The 24,144-nt window shown below is 34.2% G+C and overlaps 2 long non-coding RNA genes across 9 annotated transcripts; both read right to left on the bottom strand.

Moving 5' to 3' along the window:
- Positions 1-1,104: 1,104 nt before the first annotated feature.
- On the bottom strand, positions 1,105-8,044 carry LOC149782305 (uncharacterized). Of its 2 annotated transcripts, none has more exons than XR_016414580.1 (3): positions 7,974-8,044; positions 3,922-4,081; positions 1,105-2,197 (listed from the first exon to the last, which is right to left on the bottom strand). It is a non-coding gene; the product is annotated as an uncharacterized LOC149782305 (long non-coding RNA). The 2 variants fall into 2 exon arrangements; XR_016414579.1 differs by having other exon boundaries at positions 7,916-8,006.
- A 2,733-nt stretch (positions 8,045-10,777) lies between these two features.
- LOC149782304 (uncharacterized) lies at positions 10,778-22,991 on the bottom strand. Of its 7 annotated transcripts, XR_016414320.1 has the most exons (6): positions 22,866-22,916; positions 20,409-20,674; positions 18,881-19,040; positions 17,140-17,188; positions 15,912-16,070; positions 10,778-13,081 (listed from the first exon to the last, which is right to left on the bottom strand). It is a non-coding gene; the product is annotated as an uncharacterized LOC149782304 (long non-coding RNA). The 7 variants fall into 7 exon arrangements; XR_016414322.1 differs by lacking the exons at positions 20,409-20,674; positions 22,866-22,916 and adding an exon at positions 22,924-22,991; XR_016414321.1 differs by lacking the exon at positions 20,409-20,674 and having other exon boundaries at positions 22,866-22,950.
- Between the last annotated feature and the right edge of the window lie 1,153 nt (positions 22,992-24,144).

Below are 24,144 nucleotides of genomic sequence, written 5' to 3'. Positions count from 1 at the left end.
AATTATAAAACTGTACTTTTGTTTAATCCATTGCAGCATCATCTCAACAACCCAACCCTTCTCCTGTACATATATGATCCATTCCTTCAATGCATGAATATCTTTTTAGTTTTGTCATACAGTGAAAATGTATTGTTGGCGGCAACAAATCTCCTTCAGCGGAAACTGCATGGACTAAAGTCATTTTATTTAAGATCTGCACCAGTCATGCTAATTCTCACGCTTTCAACCACCATTTTATTGACAGTCCATCCAGGAATGAGATCAGACCACACTGGAATTTCATCCATGTTAATGATCATATTGTCTGCAAAATCATCTATTCTTCTGGGCTTCATGAATTCATCAAAAGATTTTATTTTCTCCAAATCATCTAGGTGACCCTGGATCATCGATGTCCATGCATGAAGTACTATATTGTGTCACTTTAAAAACTGTTTCATTATTTCAATTTATTTCCAAAATTGGTGTGAAAACTGGTCAAATAGAAGCAAAGTAGTTTCCTTATGTGGGTCGACTGTGTGTGTGTGTGTGTGTGTCTGTGTGTGTGTGTGTGTATGTATGTATGTATGTATTTATAATCAGAACACTTAAAAGAATCCAAAGTCGGCTTGCTTTGCAAAAAATAACCTTTATATTGATATCCTTTAAAAAATAATCATCTTAAAAGTATCCAAAGTTGGCTTCCAAGGTCAGCTTGCTTTGCAACAAAAAATCCCCTTTGTATTCAATATTCTGCTGGCAAAAATTTGATTTTATTTGAATTTTTTAAACAATTTTTCAGTCATATCGCTACGATGTCTGCAATGTGGCAGTTTATAGTGATGTCTAGCACTGGGGCATCATGCCGCAGACATGTAGCATGATGTCCCACCCAGTCACATTATTCTGACACCAGGCCGACCAGTCCTAACACTAACCTCTTAATGCTGAGCGCCAAGCGAGGCAGGAACTGGATATGATACAATCTTGGTTATTTTGCACATAACACTGTGTCATGGGTGAATGGCACATACCTTCAAGCAATCATTCATGTCTCTGCTGCATATTTGGAGTGTGTGGATACATTTTCTTTAATGCTCATGATGGAAAAAAGAGAGGAATAAGTGATAATAATACAATGTTAATTGATAACAATACAATGTTAATTTTTTTCATTTTATTGTCAAATAAATGTTTTGTTCATCAATTTTAATGCAACATGGGGGTACAAATTAAATACAAATTAATTTCATTTTATAAGTCTTGGAACATATGACCTAGGTATAAAAAAAGTTTCACCATAAGTTCTAGTACATGAAAAAATTTGTGTCCAATATATACAGTTATTATTAATAGGCAAGTAGCACTAATGTATAGTAATAATGATAGACAATGAAGCCTCTGCACTAACAATAATGTATATGTTCAAAATAGATCATCCATTTATTAGAACCACCACAATTTTCTCTCTAAAATGCTGCGAAATGTAGTAGATTGTTCATATGTTAGTTTAATTATCTGATTATATAATACAAAGAAAAAAGTATCTCATAAATATATACCTTGAAATGAAGCAACATTGAACACTGATAAATTGAACTAATTTTTTTCAGCAGCTTAAACTATAAAAATTGATGTTAAAAAAGTAAACTAAGTCATGCTATTGAGACAAATGATGCCTCCAACTTGCATAATCTACATTCAGATCAAAACTTGCTTTAACTGCATTCAAATACATGAAATTGGAGTATTATCCATACAACTGAACCGGAATGATTGCAGTGAAAGTGTGTACGTGCTCAAGAAACAAAAATCTTAACATCCAAATCAACATTCGTCGGGGGGCCCCTGAGTGGCCGAGTGTTTCTAAAGCACTCAATGTTACTGATCACTGCCATCTCACGTCTGTCTGCGTGGGTTCAAGTCTCAGATTCGGCCAATGTGGGTATGTAAGAAAGTTTGCCAGTAGCTTCTCGAGGGTCGGTGGTTCTTTCCGGGGATTTTCCGGGTTCTTCCTCCACCATTAGTACTGGCCGCCATGTATAGCTTATCATGTGCTGAAAAATGGCGTTAAACCCTACAACAACAACGTCAACAACATTTGTCATTCTGATTAACTTACCCAAAAAATCTAATGTAATCTGGTAACGCAGCATTTCCCTTTACCTTTGCTGATGTAATCCTTCTGGAATTGCCCACTGCCTTTATTGGATCACTGAACAAATGAAAGAAAAAGAAACATTTTGCATTAGATGTCTGAACACCTTGTATACCGCTGATGGAAACAAAAAGGAATCAAAACATACCCATCTTACATAATTTATTTCGCCAACAGAAAGCAGAGGTCACATTTAATTGCATAAAGGGGTACCAAGTCTATTTGTAACTATCAGAAAATCTAGGTGATTAATATTTACATCTGAGTTAACATTAAGTCAGTACTCAGAATTTAGTCCCTACCTTTCTTAACGTATACCCCCCTCCTGCTGGCTCAAGAGTGTAATCATATTGCTTGTTTATTGACTGGTGTGTGTGTGTGTGACTTGGATTTTTAACGTAGCTTTAACAATTTTTCAGTCATATCGCTACAATGTCTGCAGTGTTGCAGTTTAAAGTGATGTCTAGCACTGGGGCATCATGACACAGACATGTAACATGATGTCCCACCCAGTCACATTATCCTGACACCAGGCATACCAGTCCTAACATTAACCTCCTAATGCTGAGCGCCAAGCGAGGCAGCTGTTAGTACCATTTTTGTAAGTCTTTGGTATGACTCGGCTGGGGATCGAACACACGACCTCCCGCATCCGAGGCGGACGCTCTAACCACTAGGCCACCAATGCGGTTTGTTTACTGACTGGAAGGCATTTTAGTTACTCTTTTTAACAGTGTCGCTTTAGTACAGTTGTCTAAGTTAGAAGCTGTGCACAGTCAATGATAAAACATCTTTTTGAATCAAAGCTGTGTTGCTACATGAAGTTTTATCACAATACATTGTGCTTTGATTTCATCTGGGACTTGTTACAATATTATCTATTTCTAAGCTTTCTGGACATAGGACGAAAGAGTTCTTTGTCTCTGGTAGAATTAACACATGATATATTTTCTTGACTGGCAATTGTAAGATTATTTGTTAGATGTTAATATTTTGGGATACATCATACAAAGTTGTTTTTCAGTTTGGCCACTGCCTGTGAACTCTCTCTCTCTCTCTCTCTCTCTCTCTCTCTCTCTCTCTCTCTCTGTACTTATTACCTACAATGTGAAGTTGCTTTCACTCCGAACTTTAGGGAAAAGTTTGCTCTACTTGTGATACAGAGACTATCAATATACTAGAACAGCAGTAGTTAAAAGCAATAGCGGTTTATAAACATTCAAACTCATCAGCTTACCCATCATGTAAAGCTGAGTATTAAATGATACTAAATCATCACTACGAATATCCCACCCAATAAAGATTAAAATTAATACTGCACATAATAATACAATACGTGTGCAATAACTTATATTTACATGCGAACAATTCAAAGTGAAATATCTAAAACATAATGGAATTAATGTGTTTAATCTAGAAAAAATATTAATTGCTGCTCACAGAAGGTGAAACCATTCAGTGTATTGAAGGAATCACAAAAATATTGCCCATTTTTCATGTTAATGTTAAAAATAATACATAATTCAAAATGCCGATCCATAGCTTAAGGAACGGAAAATGTACCATTTTTTATGACAACTTAAAATGTTTCCACTCTATTACAAAATAAATAATATTTCCCTTTCACACATTAATGTATAGCATATATGTTATGAGATGTGGCAGACAACTTTAGATAGCGTTTTATGTCTCATGCAGAATATGGGATAGTCAGTCACACCCATACTTCTAGTATGGATGCTTATACGAATCATCTATGATATATCAAATGGAAAATATACCTTTGTAGCATCACATTTCTCAGCTTGTCCTTAGCCGCTGACTCATCTACACACCTTTATCAGAGGAATGGTCATGTGAACATCTTTTCGACTATCAGGTGACAAGGCCCATTTGTAAAAGTCCATATAATTACCAAAATCAGCCGAAATTTACACTAATCTGCAAACAAAGTTAACAAAAAAAAAAGAGAAAAAAGTTACAATGAAGAATTATATTTCAAGCACAAATGAACTATAACGACATTATAGTCAGCTGTTAAAACATTTCATCGATCCAACAACTTTATCCATGAACAGTTACGCTGGCAATAATAATATTCTGATAATGATGTTAAGGGTTGTCCATAAAGCACGTATGCAAACAATTGGTGATTTTTTACCCCCTTTCCAATTAGTCATTGCAAATCATACATTTTGTATCCACCCTTGTGTAAGTACATTGCTGAGTTACCACCCCCTTTCCAAGAACAGATGGGATAATTGAATTTTAAAAGATGAAGTTATTAGTAGTCATTAAAAATAAGCAGTGGTTTAAATTAATACCATGTAAAACAAACTTTGAAAATGAAAGTAGGAAAGTATTAACATTAACTATAATAGTGATACAAAGGTTGAATTTTACAGAAATCGTAACCAATGCTTTTCTACAGCAAATGTAAATATTTATCTCTAATAGTAGTTTTAAACAAGTGACAGCAGCTAATATTTAGTTGACCTTAACTTCAATAGTCAAATATCAGACAGTGACTAAATTTTTTATATCAACTTTGGAAAATTGGAATATTATCAGCCTTATCATCATTTGGAATGACTGGACCTCAAAATTTTATCATCAGCTTCGATATCATCAAAATCATGAACCATAACAGTTCTTTTCTCAGGTGACAATTTTTGTAAGGTGTGTGCGATCATGTGACATTTCATGATGGCTTAGGATGAGTAATTAATTTAAGACACGCTTCTGAATCTCACTTTTATAAAAGTGAAGGACAATAGGTGTCAAAAAGGCAATCAATGTGTCTATCCAAGTACAATACTGTCCCAGTCTGGCAAGGTATGGCTTCACAAATTCGCATGAGGCACCAGGGTCTGGAATGCATAATCTGTCGGCATCATGATATAAAATAACTGGTTATGCCAGAAAATGAAGAGGAAAAAATGTCTTCTGCAAAGTGCACCATGTGCAATAAAACTACAACATATCACACTTCATAATTTTAAGCAGATATTGACTCTGCCGTATATGGCATATCAGCCACTTTGCATCCAACTCATCTGCTAGTTATGTTTCTGACTTGACTAGTCTTCATAAACATCACAGTTATCAAAGAATATTGACCCCTGTCGCTGCAGAACATGCTTAGCAGTTACCCTGCCACATACACAGGCTAATGCTTTTTGAATTTTTTCAACACCTCCCACCTCCACTCAATGAATACATACTTTATGCTTGACCTATTAGTGTCACAGAAAAAATAAAGTGACAGAATGAACTAATCATGTCACTATCACAAAATTTACCAGTACATACATTATATAATATGCAGGTGACCGCCCCGGTGGCCTAGTGGTTAGAGCGTCCGCCTCGGATGTGGAAGGTCGTGGATTCAAACCACAACTGAGTCATACCAAAGACTTCAAAAAAATGGTAATAACAGCTGCCTTGCTTGGTGCTCAGTATCAAGAGGTTATTGTTAGGACTGGTCAGCCTGGTGTCAGGATAATGTGACTGGGTCGAAGATGATGCTGCATGTCCGGGGAATGATAAACCAGTGCTAGAAATCACTATAAGCTGCCACTGCAGACATTATAGTGATATGACTTAAATTGTTTTAAAGCTATGTTAAAAATCTAAATCACATACTATAATATACAGGCAAATGTACATTTATATGGACATGTTATTCGTAAAACTCGAACAGTACTGGTTGTTATTGTTACCAGATATGGATATGCACTGACAAAGTTATCATTCAACTTAATGCATCTGTTGAACAGACTTCTGATGTTAATGATCAGCTGACTGTAAAATATCAATATGATTACCATCAAGGTTGTAAAATGTTTGTTTTAGGAGATTTTTGGATGGATTTTGGTACGCATAGGATATGGGAAGATATGGACAAGTATATAGACCCAGCAAAGTCTTTGCAACTACTAAGGTAACATACATCTGAGTGATGAAGCTGCGTAATGTATATTTATCATTTAAGCAGACCAAAAATGTCTTAAAACTTGTGTAGTTATGTCACAAAATTTATGAGACTCATTCAATTCAGTTTCTGATTAAACTGATTCAAAATTCGAATTATTTCTTTCCTTTTGTTTCGATTTTGTTATCTACTATACATGAGTGCTTTGATATTTCAGGTCATAAAGTCTGCAATCAGCAAATAAGTTAATAAAAACAATGACCCTCAAGATATAATTTAAGTCTGTTGTTGTTTGTATTAAAATGAATTTATTTTCCACTATAAATCAGATGGCTGTGGGAAACAAACGATAAACAGACGTTATGTACAGTCCTAGTTGTGAAAGGGGAGTTACTCTGATATTGCAGTAAGACCAGCAACACAACAATAATCTGTATTAATGTTGGAAATTTAATGTATCATTGTGTTGCACAAAGTGTAATCAACTTGAAAAATGGATGCTACTTCTATGGCACTCATTATGCCACCTGTGCCCTACAGCAACATAAACTTATAAGAAAGAATTAAAGAAATGCATTTGTAAATAACCACCCACGATGACTGGAGTTGATCTGTGATTGTTGCTGAGAATGAACAATCAATATGAGGGTGAAAGTACATATCAACCTAAGACTGTTTGAACAACAACCGGTGTTCCAATGAAAAGTAATAAATCGTGTACAATGCAGCTTTCAAGTCAATGCCTGTTAAATGCGAAAGCCACCAAAAAACGACATTAACATGCGTCACATTTTGATTCTTATTTGCTACCATAGCTTCGATTTCCTAGTTCTTGACCATCACAGTAATCATATGGTCTAACTCTTGTATAACATTATCAGACAACAAATAGGCAAAACATTTTGTTAAAGTGATAGAAATTTTAAGAAGATATTGATTCTATCTGAGAACACAGGTTAAGGATATTATTTTGAAACAGCAGTATTCATGGGTTTACTTATCAAATAGTGTACGCGTCAGCAATCTTGACATTTTCCCAAAATAAACTGGTGATTTAGAACTGGTAACCTATGGTCATGTGGTATATATAAGTACACAATATGTGGTGCAATAGATGAAATAAATACCGAAAAGTTCAAATATCGAGATACCACAGAACCAGTATCATCGGAAGCTAGGCCACATCATATTGTTTTCTCCACAGGGGCTCGTATCGTTACTTACAACTGACCTGTCATACATGTACTATTATACGATATTTATATTGTCCAAATATCAAAAATGGGGAGGCAAGGGTCAGAGGAAACTCGGACTAATGTACTATATAATAGCTACAATATAGCACATGTATGACAGGACCATTGTAAACAACGATCCGAGCCCCTGTGGGTTTTTCAATGATTTTTTAATAACGGTAATAAACTTAGAAGTGTTTTAATCGGAAAGAAATGTAATTGCCAGTACCCAAATAAAATGTAACTTATTTCTTAGTAACGCTGTCAGTATACATACTACCACGAGTCCTGCCGTGCAGATAAAATATTGCGATCTTATTACTAAACCACGAAAACCGATAACGGTCATAAATGGGTATGAGGCGTACTGTTTCGTTTAATTTCAGTTCTAATTTAAAAACGTGTCTATTGAAAAATATAAACGTACAAAGAATTCATAGATACGGTCATAATAATAATAATAATAATAATAATAAAACTAAAACTACTAGCGAAATAACCTTGCAATTCAACCAATCCACGAAAATTGATAACGCCACCAATGGCGGTGTAATTTCAAATAGTACTTAAAAAATTGCAATAGTAAACAAAATAAAATGCAATTACCAGCTCTGAAATGAAACGTACAATGAATTATTAGTAACGGTTAAAGTATATACACTACCGGTCTGATAACATAATACTAAATTGCTAGCATTACAAGTCTCCACGTCAATGCTATTTTCTAAAAACCACAATGTCCAATGAAAACCATCGTTTCAACAAAGTCATTTGCATATTTGCATAAATGAATATTTAATGACTGGTAGGATGTCTCCATTATCCCAAGTGTTACTACCGGAAAACCGTAACCCTAACCCTGTCACAAGAACACAGTTTTCTCACAAATGACTCAACTGATTTTCATCAGCATATATCACTGGATTCATCTCCTCAATATGCATTTTTACATTATAAATTCTCTACTTGATTATTTCGATTCAAGTCTCTCTGCTTTTACCCCAGTACATAGTTGTTTTTTAAAAAAATATCAAAAAGGTGCAAAATACTCTTTATTTTGTCAATGAAAACCTATCAGTGAGTACTTATCTTCTATGCGCGGCATACTTCACAGCCTTCTGGTTATATCAAGGATTAAATAAAAATGACTTCTCTGTTACAACATTTTCTATATGTCAAACCCTAAGTACATTGTTGAGTTCATCGTGTATACACACTTTCCAGACACTTGCACTCATCTCCTGTATTCATATCATCATTATTCCCAATGTTAGAAAAAATACATTGGAAAGCATCCTTATGATTACCAGGGCCCAAATTTATGGAATAGTCTGCCTCTTCAACTTAATCATAATGTACCTGCAACACAATTCAAGAAAGCTCAGAAAACTTACCTTTTCTGCAGTGAATCGACTTGTGCTATTTTTCACCTGTATTCTTTTTTTAATGCATTTTTGTCACAGTATGTGGTATTTTCCATTGATACATTTATCCAGACTAAAAAAATACTTGGATTTCAATTATTATTATTAGTAGTAGTAGTACATGTGCATACTAGTTACCTCTGTCTGTGTAGGTTTGAATCTCGGATTCAGCCAATGTGGGTATGAGAGAAAGCTTGCAGTAGTTTTTTCTTGGGTTAGTGGCTCTTTCCAGGGTTTTGCATTGTATGTGTCCTTTACATGTTACACTGTTATCATATTTTGTGTACAATGTCATTTTTGGTGTTTAACAAGCTCTTAAAAGAACTAATTGGCATCTTGTTTATGTTAAATTTATATTTAGATTAAAAGAGATTTTTATTATTGGAAGATGATTTATGCATCCTTTCAAAACCTCTTCTCTGTTTAACCACTAATGTCATTATTAGAACAATGGTAGCTCACCATTTAGTGCATTACGTGTTTTGAAGGAAAGATGTAAGCCTTCTTCTTTAAGTCAATGCAAACACTGATGGGACTGAACTTTGGCCGCATGTGTCCCAGTTAAATATTAATGTTTTACGCAGATGCTATAAGAAATATTTAAGAATCTGTCTTCCCTGAATGATGTGGACGTTTATGGCAAATTTGGTCATTAGATGTGTTACATCACACAAACATGGCATTAATTCTATGAAACATTTAGTTTGTTGAATAAATCCTCAAGCCTCTTTCAGTTAACAAATAACCACAATTGCTTGTTCTACTTGACTGATATTAATGTCATTGTCATTCACTTAGTCAACAAATATTTTCTCAATCTTAAGTCTGTTAGCATGTAGATTGCCTTCATGTTTCAGTCATTCTCCTGTTCTCACCATGAAAGTAAGTCAGCATATATACATTGTTTGAAGCTGCTGAAATAGACAACGTATTTTGCTCAATACAGGACCCGCACTTGTGAGAAGTAGCCAGTTACGGTTTCGTAGTTTCAACTCAGGGGTGGGGTTGGGAAAGGAGTGTGCTGTTCTTTTAGCCATTTCTATATTTGTAACTGTACTGAACTGGAGAGGAAAAAACCAAATGCAATTACTCTCTGTGAATTTAGCATGGGAATTTTTTTAGTCATGCATGCCAACTACCAAACAAACATAATGCAAGAAATTATTCTGTCTATGAAGTGCTGGTTGGGGTGGGGTGGGGAATAGAAACAATAATGGTAGAATGATATGCGAGAAGGTAAATAAATCAGCTGAGGATCTCACTCCAATTAATTCAGAACCCTTTATGTACCATAATTCCTATGATACAAATGTATGAATTGAATAGCGATGGAATATAATGACAGTTACATAGGTTTCTGTGAGTTATTCGGGTTTGTTTAGCTTTATGGGCCTTACGTGTTGGCAATATTAATGAGTGTGTATAAACCCAGCGGTTGTGATGTGTTACAGCAATCAGCCACCAGGGGCCTTTTTATAGTGGTGTCAAGCACTGGGGCATCATGATGCAGACATGTGGCATGATATCCCTCTTGGTCATTTTACCCTGACACTGGGCTACCAGACCACCAGGGCAGTCTGAGAAAATAGTAGTCTTGTAATATATATATATATATATATATATATATATATATATATATATATATATATATATATATATATATATATATATATATATGCACACACACACACACACATACATACACCTCCTGAAATGGAAAATAATTTAACGAAAGGAAAATAAATATTTTGCCTTATCATTTCCCATTATTAATTTTATGTCTTGGCCTGTGCACTTTATATATAGGGACTAATACTGATTTTAATTTTAATGATAAAAATACATTTGATAATTGTGATAAGGTAATTGTGAGAAGACAGTAGATATACAATCTAGGACGGAAACAGAAGTCAAATAAAATAATTTCTTTTGATTCAATTATTTCCCTATTTGAAGAAATGAATTGTGGATGCTTAGAATTATGACAATGTGTGGCCTAACAGTATGGTCTTATGTACATGCAAGTAATAAAAGAAATACTGTATGATGTTAAATGTTTTATTAATTTTGTTTATTTCACACAGAAACGTTAAAGACCACAACATCTGAATACAAAATGAATTTGAAATCATGCAATGAAAAAGACAAAGTCATTTTTTCATTTCTTTCCTTAATACTTATTACAAGGCCTCTTAACATGTGAAACAAGTCTTTATTTAAATGCAAAAACTCAAGCACCAAAAATGCAACTTCTTAGTATTTAAATTTTAATTATAGTTACAACGAAATTAATGGTGTTTACAAATCACAATATAACTTATACACTCGTCAGAAGCTGTCCAGGTGTGTAAATTCCTGAAAAACATTTGGGACACAATGGGGTCAATGGAGGTGGGAGACTGGTAAAAAGATTTTGAAAAGCAGGACATCTTTTATGTACAGCATCTTACCTATCTGAAAACATTATTAAAGCATATACTGAATAAAATGGTAGCAAATTATGAAGAATGCAGTACAACTTGTCATTCATTTAAATCACTGTTGTAGACCTAAAGGACAGACATGGTAGACATTTGTAGGCTGGGGAAAAGCCTTTCAGTGTCCAGGGAAGCCAAATAATTGTGGCTGTGACAAAAACCAATTCTAAATATTTCTAATGGTAAAATTGGAGTACAGCTTCTGCATTTATTGGGTATACATTTTTTAAAGCTTAATTCCTCAAGTATTCATTTGCAAACACTCAGTGTAACTCTCACTACATTACTGTGTAGAGATTTAAAGTCTATAAAGCAATTAAAAGCCAAATACTGTATCCTTACTGAAAAGAAAATTTACACTTACAAGGAATGTACTTCAGTAATTTTCATCTGCAGCCACATATTTTGTTTGCAGAGGTACATTGTACCATTATTTAAAAAGTTCAGGTGAAACACTTAACATGTATACTGTACTCTTACATTATATAACTGTACAATTTGCAATTGCAAATGACTTGCAGTCACAATTAGAAACTTTCAATGACAATGTTTGGACTGAATACAGAAAATATATACATTTCAAAACATGTTAAACTAGGTAAGTAAATTATGAAACAACAGTGTACATGTTTTATACACAATGGATTTTTGTTACCAAAAGAACAATTTTTCTGGGAAATTCATCAGACTAAATTTTCACCACAAAACATTGGTCATTTGAATGTCGTTTTTCTAGAAAATCAATAAATGAAATTTATGGTATCCAAAAGTGGTTTACTGTTGCAAAGGCAACATTCTATCATGCATGTACATATTGTTCACATTGTTACTTGACGGGAGGAACACATCCACTACCCACCGTTTCGTGCCCATAGGCAACTACTTTCTACCCAGATAGCCACCAAAATATTTTATGTGAATACTCTTTGGACAACAATTATTGCCCATGGTTTGATGCCAGTTCATGTTTCATATATTTATGAACATATATACATATTTAGTGCTTTTTCCAATTACTGACACAAGTACAAAATATAAAGCATGCACACATGATAATCTAATTATTTAAATAGTGGAGCTCCCCCACCAAGATTCATTCAATTTTAGCTTATTTACTACATGTTCCATATTTTTAAGCTTTGCGTTTAGGGCTGTTCCATTTGAACATACATAGTACCCAGGGAAGGCAGTTTTAAAAAATATATGTACATTGATTTTACAGATTTCATATTTAAATGATAAGAAAATTCTATGCTGCATCAATGGGTGAGTATCCCACTTTGAAAGTGCCTTCCTGGGTCCCATGTATGATTTAATGGAATAGCAATTAATCTGGCTGCCATCATTTAAGTTTAATCAGCAATCAGAAGTAATCTGTAATATGCTTTTTACATTTCTTTTATGTTTTCAAACTAAGCTGAAATAATAAGCAACATCTTAACCATTACTCAATAACACAATCATGTATAATACAGTTGGAGCAGATGCCTTTGCTAAACAAGAAAGGTAAACAATAATGAAAAGTGGAGCTCTATTAATTGCTCTTGCAACAGAGCAAAATTTTGACATGAGTAAACCAGTACTGCTTTTTAAGAGTAAAATCATGGAAACAGCAGAAAGTGTGGTCAGAAATGTACATCCCTTTCAGTATTACTGTATACTGAGTTAGCAATACAAATAACATGTTTACTAATAATTGGTGATTCTTGATAATTTGTGCTGTTGGAGACTGATGAATTTTGCTTGTGCTCTGACAGACGAGGCAGAAGTTGCATTCTCTGTGTAAATCTGCAATCTGTAGCAGGTACATGGATTTCAGTGAAGCATAACCTTGTTCTTCTCAATCATGAGAATGACATTCATCACTGGATCTGAAAGATAAACCTACAATATTTAATGACAAATAATGCACTTAGCAGCCAGAAGGAATCATTAATCCATAAGCAACTTTCACTGTATTACTTGCAATATTTCCAAGACAGAAGAATACATTTTCAAAGAATTCGTGAACTTGAAAGTTTTAGCACATGTTTATCCACTAGGGTCCGTATTTGGAGGGTCTTTTATACGTAGGGATAATTTTACAATTAATACTATGGACAACATAAGTATGTCACAAACAGTTTCACCTCCTATAAAGAAAAGGAAAGTTAAATACGATAGTGACACAGATCTCTAATTACCAATGAATAATCTAAAGCAAGATATTGCTCTTCGTTACAGCTTGTACTAAGTATAACTACAGTAGAGCTGAGTAGCCAGTATCGTTTCATTATTTACAATATAACTTTTCAAAATTGAAACTGATGAAAATGAAAGTTTCTTGTAATAAATATTACCTATTTATTGTCAATTTCATATAACATCCATATATTAAATGTGATAATACCTGTCAGATTACTATGTGACGTTTTATGTTATTTTTCTTTGCTCATGCTAATAACCTGTGTAATTGGGATGCAATGGTCACACCACAGCCTTCATTAACATATTTGCATTAATGAGTCACATGTAAACATTTGCGCATGAACTATATTACACTAGTGAAGAGTGGCCAGTGGTCTAAAGCGTTCTCCATTACGGATCACTGCCATCTCACCTCTGTCTGCGTGGGTTCGAGTCTCGGATTCAGCCAATGTGGGTATGTGAGAAAGCTTGTCAGTAGCTTCTCGTGGGTCGGTGGTTCTTTCTACGGGTTTTCCCTGGATCTTCCTCCACCATTAATACTGGCCACCATGTATAGCCTATCGTGTGCTGAAAAATGGCGTTAAACCCTACAACAACAACAACAACAACAAGACTAGTGAAGAGTTCTTTTTGCTTTAAAGGAAAATATTGGGTGAGATAAATAATATACGTTGGGGTTTGGACTCCCCCATGTAACCCCTTGACTGCGATTTACATGTCTTGGTTAAAACCATAACATAGATTTTATATGTATTTCCCAGAAAGGAGGACTGGACAGGTGAAAATAATGAGAACGAAGTAAGAATTATTTTATTTAGCAAACAGAAAATGAATTTCTTTTTTTTCTGAATTTCTATGAAGGAATGAATCAATTTAAAAGATTTTTTCTATATCATTCCAGAATAGCTTTCCTTTTAAAAATATCATAATATATTTAAAAAGGTTATGGCAATTAACATTGAAGTGGAAGTGTTACTATTAGGAATTGTTATGTTAATATATTTAGGTGTGGATCTCATCAAGAAAAGGAAAAACATTTTTTGCTGTAGCATAATTGCAGCAACTTTTTTCTTCACTTTTGGAAACATTTTGGTGAAATCTCTAACAGTTATAGAGCTTAGTGAACTGCATCAATGTTTGTTGAAAAATCAATTTTATGCTGCCAAATAATAATATAAACATCATGAAATAAATATATCACTCTTTAAATGACTAGCAAACAATTCATACAGTGACAATAGTATTAATATTTGTACATAAGAGCATGGAAGCATTATGGAAGTTTCACTTACATTTAGCTATGCAACTCAATCAACAGTTTGTTATTCATAAATACTTATATCTACCATATTTACCATACATGTTGAGACACCATAAATTAATTCTGAATGTACATTTTTGTGCACTGTATGTTCTGGGACACATTGTTTCTTTTCCAGTCTTAAGTTGTAGGCACGTTTTAAATCATTTGAAAATTACATGTCGGAAAATGCACTCCAACTTAAAGTTTTATTTAATAAATTATAAAACTGTACTTTTGTTTAATCCATTGCAGCATCATCTCAACAACCCAACCCTTCTCCTGCACATATATGATCCATTCCTTCAATGCATGAATATCATTTTAGTTTTGTCATACAGTGAAAATGTATTGTTGGAGACAACACATCTAATTTAGCGGAAACTGCATGGACTAAAGTCATTTTATTTAAGATCTGCACCAGTCATGCTAATTCTCACACTTTCAGCCACCATTTTATTGACAGTCCATCCAGGAATGAGATCAGACCACACTGGAATTTTATCCATGTTAATGATCATATTGTCTGCAAAATCATCTACTCTTCTGGGCTTCATGAATTCATCAAATGATTTTATTGTCTCCAAATCATCTAGGTGACCCTGGATCATCGATGTCCATGCATGAAGTACTATATTGTGTCACTTTAAAAATTGTTTCATTATTTCAATTTATGTCCAAAATTCCTGTGAAAACTGGTCAAATAGAAGCAAAGTAGTTTCCTTATGTGGGCCGACTCTGTGTGTGTGTGTGTGTGTGTGTGTGTATGTATGCATATATATATATATATATATATATATATATATATATATATATATATATATATATATATATATATATATATATATATATATATATATATATATATATAAATCAGAACACTTAAAAGAATCCAAAATCGGCTTGGTTTGAAAAAAATAACCTTTATATTGATATCCTTTAAAAAATAATCGGCTTAAAAGTATCCAAAGTTGGCTTCCAAGGTCAGCTTGCTTTGCAACAAAAAAATCACCTTTGTCTTCAATATTCTGCTGGCAAAATTATGATTTGATTTGAATTTTTTAAAACAAGTTTTCAGTCATATCGCTACAATGTCTGCAATGTGGCAGTTTATAGTGATGTCTAACACTGGGGCATCATGCCGCAGACATGTAGCATGATGTCCCACCCAGTCACATTATTCTGACACCAGGCCGACCAGTCCTAACACTAACCTCTTAATGCTGAGCGCCAAGCGAGGCAGGAACTGGATATAATACAATCTTGGTTATTTTGCACATAACACTGTCTCATGGGTGAATGGCACATGCCTTCAAGCAATTATTCATGTCTCTGCTGCATATTTGGAGTGTGTGGATACATTTTCTTTAATGCTCATGATGGAAAAAAGAGAGGAATAAGTGATAATAATACAATGTTAATTGATAACAATACAATGTTAATTTCGTTCATTTTATTATCAAATAAGTGTTATGTTTATCAATTTTAATGCAACATGGGGGTACAAATTAAACACAAATTTATTTCATTTTTTAAGTCTTGGAACATATGACCTAGGTGTAAAAGAAGTTTCACCATAAGTTCTAGTACATGAAAAAATTTGTGTCCAATATATACAGTTATTATTAATAGGCAAGTAGCACTAATGTATAGTAATAATGATAGACAATGAAGCCTCTGCACTAACAATAATGTATATGTTCAAAATAGATCATCCATTTATTAGAACCACCACAATTTTCTCTCTAAAATGCTGCGAAATGTAGTAGATTGTTCATATGTTAGTTTAATTATCTGATTATATAATACAGAGAAAAAAGTATCTCATAAATATATACCTTGAAATGAAGCAACGTTGAACACTGATAAACTGAACTAATTTATTTCAGCAGCTTAAACTATAAAAATTGATGTTAAAAAAGTAAACTAAATCATGCTATTGAGACAAATGATGCCTCCAACTTGCACAATCTAAATTCAGATCAAAACTTCCTTTAACTGCATTCAAATACATGAAATTGGAGTATTATCCATACAACTGAACCGGAATGATTGCAGTGAAAGTGTGTACGTGCTCAAGAAACAAAAATCTTAACATCCAAATCAACATTCGTCGGGGGGCCCCTGAGTGGCCGAGCGTTTCTAAAGCACTCTCTGTTACAGATCACTGCCATCTCACTTCTGTCTGCGTGGGTTCAAGTCTCAGATTCGGCCAATGTGGGTATGTGAGAAAGTTTGCCAGTAGCTTCTCGAGGGTCGGTGGTTCTTTCCGGGGATTTTCCGGGTTCTTCCTCCACCATTAATACTGGCGTCCATGTATAGCCTATCATGTGCTGAAAAATGGCGTTAAACCCTACAACAACAACGTCAACAACATTTGTCATTCTGATTAACTTACCCAAAAAATCTAATGCAATCTGGTAACGCAGCATTTCCCTTTACCTTTGCTGATGTAATCCTTCTGGAATTGCCCACTGCCTTTATTGGATCACTGCACAAATGAAATAAAAAGAAACATTTTGCATTAGATGTCTGAACACCTTGTATACCGCTGATGGAAACAAAAAGGAATCAAAACATACCCATCTTACATAATTTATTTCGCCAACAGAAAGCAGAGGTCACATTTAATTGCATAAAGGGGTACCAAGTCTATTTGTAACTATCAGAAAATCTAGGTGATTAATATTTACATCTGAGTTAACATTAAGTCAGTACTCAGAATTTAGTCCCTACCTTTCTTAACGTATACCCCCCTCCTGCTGGCTCAAGAGTGTAATCATATTGCTTGTTTATTGACTGGTGTGTGTGTGTGTGACTTGGATTTCTAACGTAGCTTTAACAATTTTTCAGTCATATCGCTACAATGTCTGCAGTGTTGCAGTTTAAAGTGATGTCTAGCACTGGGGCATCATGACACAGACATGTAACATGATGTCCCACCCAGTCACATTATCCTGACACCAGGCATACCAGTCCTAACATTAACCTCCTAATGCTGAGCGCCAAGCGAGGCAGCTGTTAGTACCATTTTTGTAAGTCTTTGGTATGACTCGGCTGGGGATCGAACACACGACCTCCCGCATCCGAGGCGGACGCTCTAACCACTAGGCCACCAATGCGGTTTGTTTACTGACTGGAAGGCATTTTAGTTACTCTTTGTAACAGTGTCGCTTTAGTACAGTTGTCTAAGTTAGAAGCTGTGCACAGTCAGGGATAAAACATCTTTTTGAATCAAAGCTGTGTTGCTACATGAAGTTTTATCACAATACTTTGTGCTTTGATTTCATCTGGGACTTGTTACAATATTATCTGTTTCTAAGCTTTCTGGACATAGGACGAAAGAGTTCTTTGTCTCTGGTAGAATTAACACATGATATATTTTCTTGACTGGCAATTGTAAGATTATTTGTTAGATGTTAATATTTTGGGATGCATCATACAAAGTTGTTTTTCAGTTTGGCCAGTGCCTGTGAACTCTCTCTCTCTCTGTACTTATTACCTACAATGTGAAGTTGCTTTCACTCCGAACTTTAGGGAAAAGTTTGCTCTACTTGTGATACAGAGACTATCAATATACTAGAACAGCAGTAGTTAAAAGCAATAGCGGTTTATAAACATTCAAACTCATCAGCTTACCCATCATGTAAAGCTGAGTATTAAATGATACTAAATCATCACTACGAATATCCCACCCAATAAAGATTAAAATTAATACTGCACATAATAATACAATACGTGTGCAATAACTTATATTTACATGCGAACAATTCAAAGTGAAATATCTAAGACATAATGGAATTAATGTGTTTAATCTAGAAAAAATATTAATTGCTGCTCACAGAAGGTGAAACCATTCAGTGTATTGAAGGAATCACAAAAATATTGCCCATTTTTCATGTTAATGTTAAAAATAATACATAATTCAAAATGCCGATCCATAGCTTAAGGAACGGAAAATGTACCATTTTTTATGACAACTTAAAATGTTTCCACTCTATTACAAAATAAATAATATTTCCCTTTCACACATTAATGTATAGCATATATGTTATGAGATGTGGCAGACAACTTTAGATAGCGTTTTATGTCTCATGCAGAATATGGGATAGTCAGTCACACCCATACTTCTAGTATGGATGCTTATACGAATCATCTATGATATATCAAATGGAAAATATACCTTTGTAGCATCACATTTCTCAGCTTGTCCTTAGCCGCTGACTCATCTACACACCTTTATCAGAGGAATGGTCATGTGAACATCTTTTCGACTATCAGGTGACAAGGCCCATTTGTAAAAGTCCATATAATTACCAAAATCAGCCGAAATATACACTAATCTGCAAACAAAGTTAACAAAAAAAAGAGAAAAAAGTTACAATGAAGAATTATATTTCAAGCACAAATGAACTATAACGACATTATGGTCAGCTGTTAAAACATTTCATCGATCCAGCAACTTTACCCATGAACAGTTACGCTGGCAATAATAATATTCTGATAATGATGTTAAGGGTTGTCCATAAAGCACGTATGCAAACAATTGGTGATTTTTTACCCCCTTTCCCATTAGTCATTGCAAATCATACATTTTGTATCCACCCTTGTGTAAATACATTGCTGAGTCACCACACCCTTTCCAAGAATAGATGGGACAATTGAATTTTAAAAGATGAAGTTATTAGTAGTCATTAAAAATAAGCAGTGGTTTAAATTAATACCATGTAAAACAAACTTTGAAAATGAAAGTAGGAAAGTATTAACATTAACTATAATAGTGATACAAAGGTTGAATTTTACAGAAATCGTAACCAATGCTTTTCTACAGCAAATGTAAATATTTATCTCTAATAATAGTTTTAAACAAGTGACAGCAGCTAATATTTAGTTGACCTTAACTTCAATAGTCAAATATCAGACAGTGACTAAATTTTTTATATCAACTTTGGAAAATTGGAATATTATCAGCCTTATCATCATTTGGAATGACTGGACCTCAAAATTTTATCATCAGCTTCGATATCATCAAAATCATGAACCATAACAGTTCTTTTCTCAGGTGACAATTTTGTAAGGTGTGTGCAATCATGTGACATTTCATGATGGCTTAGGATGAGTAATTAATTTAAGACACGCTTCTGAATCTCACTTTTATAAAAGTGAAGGACAATAGGTGTCAAAAAGGCAATCAATGTGTCTATCCAAGTACAATACTGTCCCAGTCTGGCAAGGTATGGCTTCACAAATTCGCATGAGGCACCAGGGTCTGGAATGCATAATCTGTCGGCATCATGATATAAAATAACTGGTTATGCCAGAAAATGAAGAGGAAAAAATGTCTTCTGCAAAGTGCACCATGTGCAATAAAACTACAACATATCACACTTCATAATTTTAAGCAGATATAGACTCTGACTGACATGGCATATCAGCCACTTTGCATCCAACTCATCTGCTAGTTATGTTTCTGACTTGACTAGTCTTCATAAACATCACAGTTATCAAAGAATATTGACCCTATCGCTGCAGGACATACTTAGCAGTTACCCTGCCACATACACAGGCTAATGCTTTTTGAATTTTTTTCAACACCCCCCACCTCCACTCAATGAATACATACTTTATGCTCGACCTATTAGTGTCACAGAAAAAATAAAGTGACAGAATGAACTAATCATGTCACTATCACAAAAATTACCAGTACATACATTATATAATATACAGGTGACCGCCCCGGTGGCCTAGTGGTTAGAGCGTCCGCCTCGGATGTGGAAGGTCGTGGATTCAAACCACAACTGAGTCATACCAAAGACTTCAAAAAATGGTAATAACAGCTGCCTTGCTTGGTGCTCAGTATCAAGAGGTTATTGTTAGGACTGGTCAGCCTGGTGTCAGGATAATGTGACTGGGTCGAAGATGATGCTGCATGTCCGGGGAATGATAAACCAGTGCTAGAAATCACTATAAGCTGCCACTGCAGACATTATAGTGATATGACTTAAATTGTTTTAAAGCTATGTTAAAAATCTAAATCACATACTATAATATACAGGCAAATGTACATTTATATGGACATGTTATTCGTAAAACTCGAACAGTACTGGTTGTTATTGTTACCAGATATGGATATGCACTGACAAAGTTATCATTCAACTTAATGTTGAACAGACTTCTGATGTTAATGATCAGCTGACTGTAAAATATCAATATGATTACCATCAAGGTTGTAAAATGTTTGTTTTAGGAGATTTTTGGATGGATTTTGGTACGCATAGGATATGGGAAGATATGGACCAGTATATAGACACAGCAAAGTCTTTACAACTACTAAGGTAACATACATCTGAGTGATGAAGCTGCGTAATGTATATTTATCATTTAAGCAGACCAAAAATGTCTTAAAACTTGTGTAGTTATGTCACAAAATTTATGAGACTCATTCAATTCAGTTTTTGATTTAAACTGATTCAAAATTCGAATTATTTCTTTCCTTTTGTTTCGATTTTGTTATCTACTATACATGAGTGCTTTGATATTTCAGGTCATAAAGTCTGCAATCAGCAAATAAGTTAATAAAAACAATGACCCTCAAGATATAATTTAAGTCTGTTGTTGTTTGTATTAAAATGAATTTATTTTCCACTATAAATCAGATGGCTGTGGGAAACAAACGATAAACAGACGTTATGTACAGTCCTAGTTGTGAAAGGGGAGTTACTCTGATATTGCAGTAAGACCAGCAACACAACAATAATCTGTATTAATGTTGGAAATTTAATGTATCATTGTGTTGCACAAAGTGTAATCAACTTGAAAAATGGATGCTACTTCTATGGCACTCATTATGCCACCTGTGCCCTACAGCAACATAAACTTATAAGAAAGAATTAAAGAAATGCATTTGTAAATAACCACCCACGATGACTGGAGTTGATCTGTGATTGTTGCTGAGAATGAACAATCAATATGAGGGTGAAAGTACATATCAACCTAAGACTGTTTGAACAACAACCGGTGTTCCAATGAAAAGTAATAAATCGTGTACAATGCAGCTTTCAAGTCAATGCCTGTTAAATGCGAAAGCCACCAAAAAACGACATTAACATGCGTCACATTTTGATTCTTATTTGCTACCATAGCTTCGATTTCCTAGTTCTTGACCATCACAGTAATCATATGGTCTAACTCTTGTATAACATTATCAGACAACAAATAGGCAAAACATTTTGTTAAAGTGATAGAAATTTTAAGAAGATATTGATTCTATCTGAGAACACAGGTTAAGGATATTATTTTGAAACAGCAGTATTCATGGGTTTACTTATCAAATAGTGTACGCGTCAGCAATCTTTACATTTTCCCAAAATAAACTGGTGATTTAGAACTGGTAACCTATGGTCATGTGGTATATATAAGTACACAATATGTGGTGCAATAGATGAAATAAATACCGAAAAGTTCAAATATCGAGATACCACAGAACCAGTATCATCGGAAGCTAGGCCACATCATATTGTTTTCTCCACAGGGGCTCGTATCGTTACTTACAACTGACCTGTCATACATGTACTATTATACGATATTTATGTTGTCCAAATATCAAAAATGGGGAGGCAAGGGTCAGAGGAAACTCGGACTAATGTACTATATAATAGCTACAATATAGCACATGTATGACAGGACCATTGTAAACAACGATCCGAGCCCCTGTGGGTTTTTCAATGATTTTTTAATAACGGTAATAAACTTAGAAGTGTTTTAATCGGAAAGAAATGTAATTGCCAGTACCCAAATAAAATGTAACTTATTTCTTAGTAACGCTGTCAGTATACATACTACCACGAGTCCTGCCGTGCAGATAAAATATTGCGATCTTATTACTAAACCACGAAAACCGATAACGGTCATAAATGGGTATGAGGCGTACTGTTTCGTTTAATTTCAGTTCTAATTTAAAAACGTGTCTATTGAAAAATATAAACGTACAAAGAATTCATAGATACGGTCATAATAATAATAATAATAATAATAATAAAACTAAAACTACTAGCGAAATAACCTTGCAATTCAACAAATCCACGAAAATTGATGACGCCACCAATGGCGGTCTAATTTCAAATAGTACCTAAAAAATTGTAATAGTAAACAAAATAAAATGCAATTACCAGCTCTGAAATGAAACGTACAATGAATTATTAGTAACGGTTAAAGTATATACACTACCGGTCTGATAACATAATACTAAATTGCTAGCATTACAAGTCTCCACGTCAATGCTATTTTCTAAAAACCACAATGTCCAATGAAAACCATCGTTTCAACAAAGTCATTTGCATATTTGCATAAATGAATATTTAATGACTGGTAGGATGTCTCCATTATCCCAAGTGTTACTACCGGAAAACCGTAACCCTAACCCTGTCACAAGAACACAGTTTTCTCACAAATGACTCAACTGATTTTCATCAGCGTATATCACTGGATTCATCTCCTCAATATGCATTTTTACACTATAAATTCTCTACTTGATTATTTCGATTCAAGTCTCTCTGCTTTTACCCCAGTACATAGTTGTTTTTTAAAAAAATATCAAAAAAGGTGCAAAATAATCTTTATTTTGTCAGTGAAAACCTATCAGTGAGTACTTATCTTCTATGCGCGGCATACTTCACAGCCTTCTGGTTATATCAAGGATTAAATAAAAATGACTTCTCTGTTACAACATTTTCTATATGTCAAACCCTAAGTACATTGTTGAGTTCATCGTGTATACACACTTTCCAGACACTTGCACTCATCTCCTGTATTCATATCATCATTATTCCCAATGTTAGAAAAAATACATTGGAAAGCATCCTTATGATTACCAGGGCCCAAATTTATGGAATAGTCTGCCTCTTCAACTTAATCATAATGTACCTGCAACACAATTCAAGAAAGCTCAGAAAACTTACCTTTTCTGCAGTGAATCGACTTGTGCTATTTTTCACCTGTATTCTTTTTTTAATGCATTTTTGTCACAGTATGTGGTATTTTCCATTGATACATTTATCCAGACTAAAAAAATACTTGGATTTCAATTATTATTATTAGTAGTAGTAGTACATGTGCATACTAGTTACCTCTGTCTGTGTAGGTTTGAATCTCGGATTCAGCCAATGTGGGTATGAGAGAAAGCTTGCAGTAGTTTTTTCTTGGGTTAGTGGTTCTTTCCAGGGTTTTGCATTGTATGTGTCCTTTACATGTTACACTGTTATCATATTTTGTGTACAATGTCATTTTTGATGTTTAACAAGCTCTTAAAAGAACTAATTGGCATCTTGTTTATGTTAAATTTATATTTAGATTAAAAGAGATTTTTATTATTGGAAGATGATTTATGCATCCTTTCAAAACCTCTTCTCTGCTTAACCACTAATGTCATTATTAGAACAATGGTAGCTC

This window comes from Sinohyriopsis cumingii, chromosome 15 (assembly GCF_028554795.1).
Source record: "Sinohyriopsis cumingii isolate HCF-2022 chromosome 15, ASM2855479v2, whole genome shotgun sequence".
NCBI lineage: Eukaryota > Metazoa > Mollusca > Bivalvia > Unionida > Unionidae > Sinohyriopsis > Sinohyriopsis cumingii.
The sequence above is the reverse complement of the archived record's forward strand: the minus strand, read 5'-3'. Positions and strand labels throughout refer to the sequence as shown.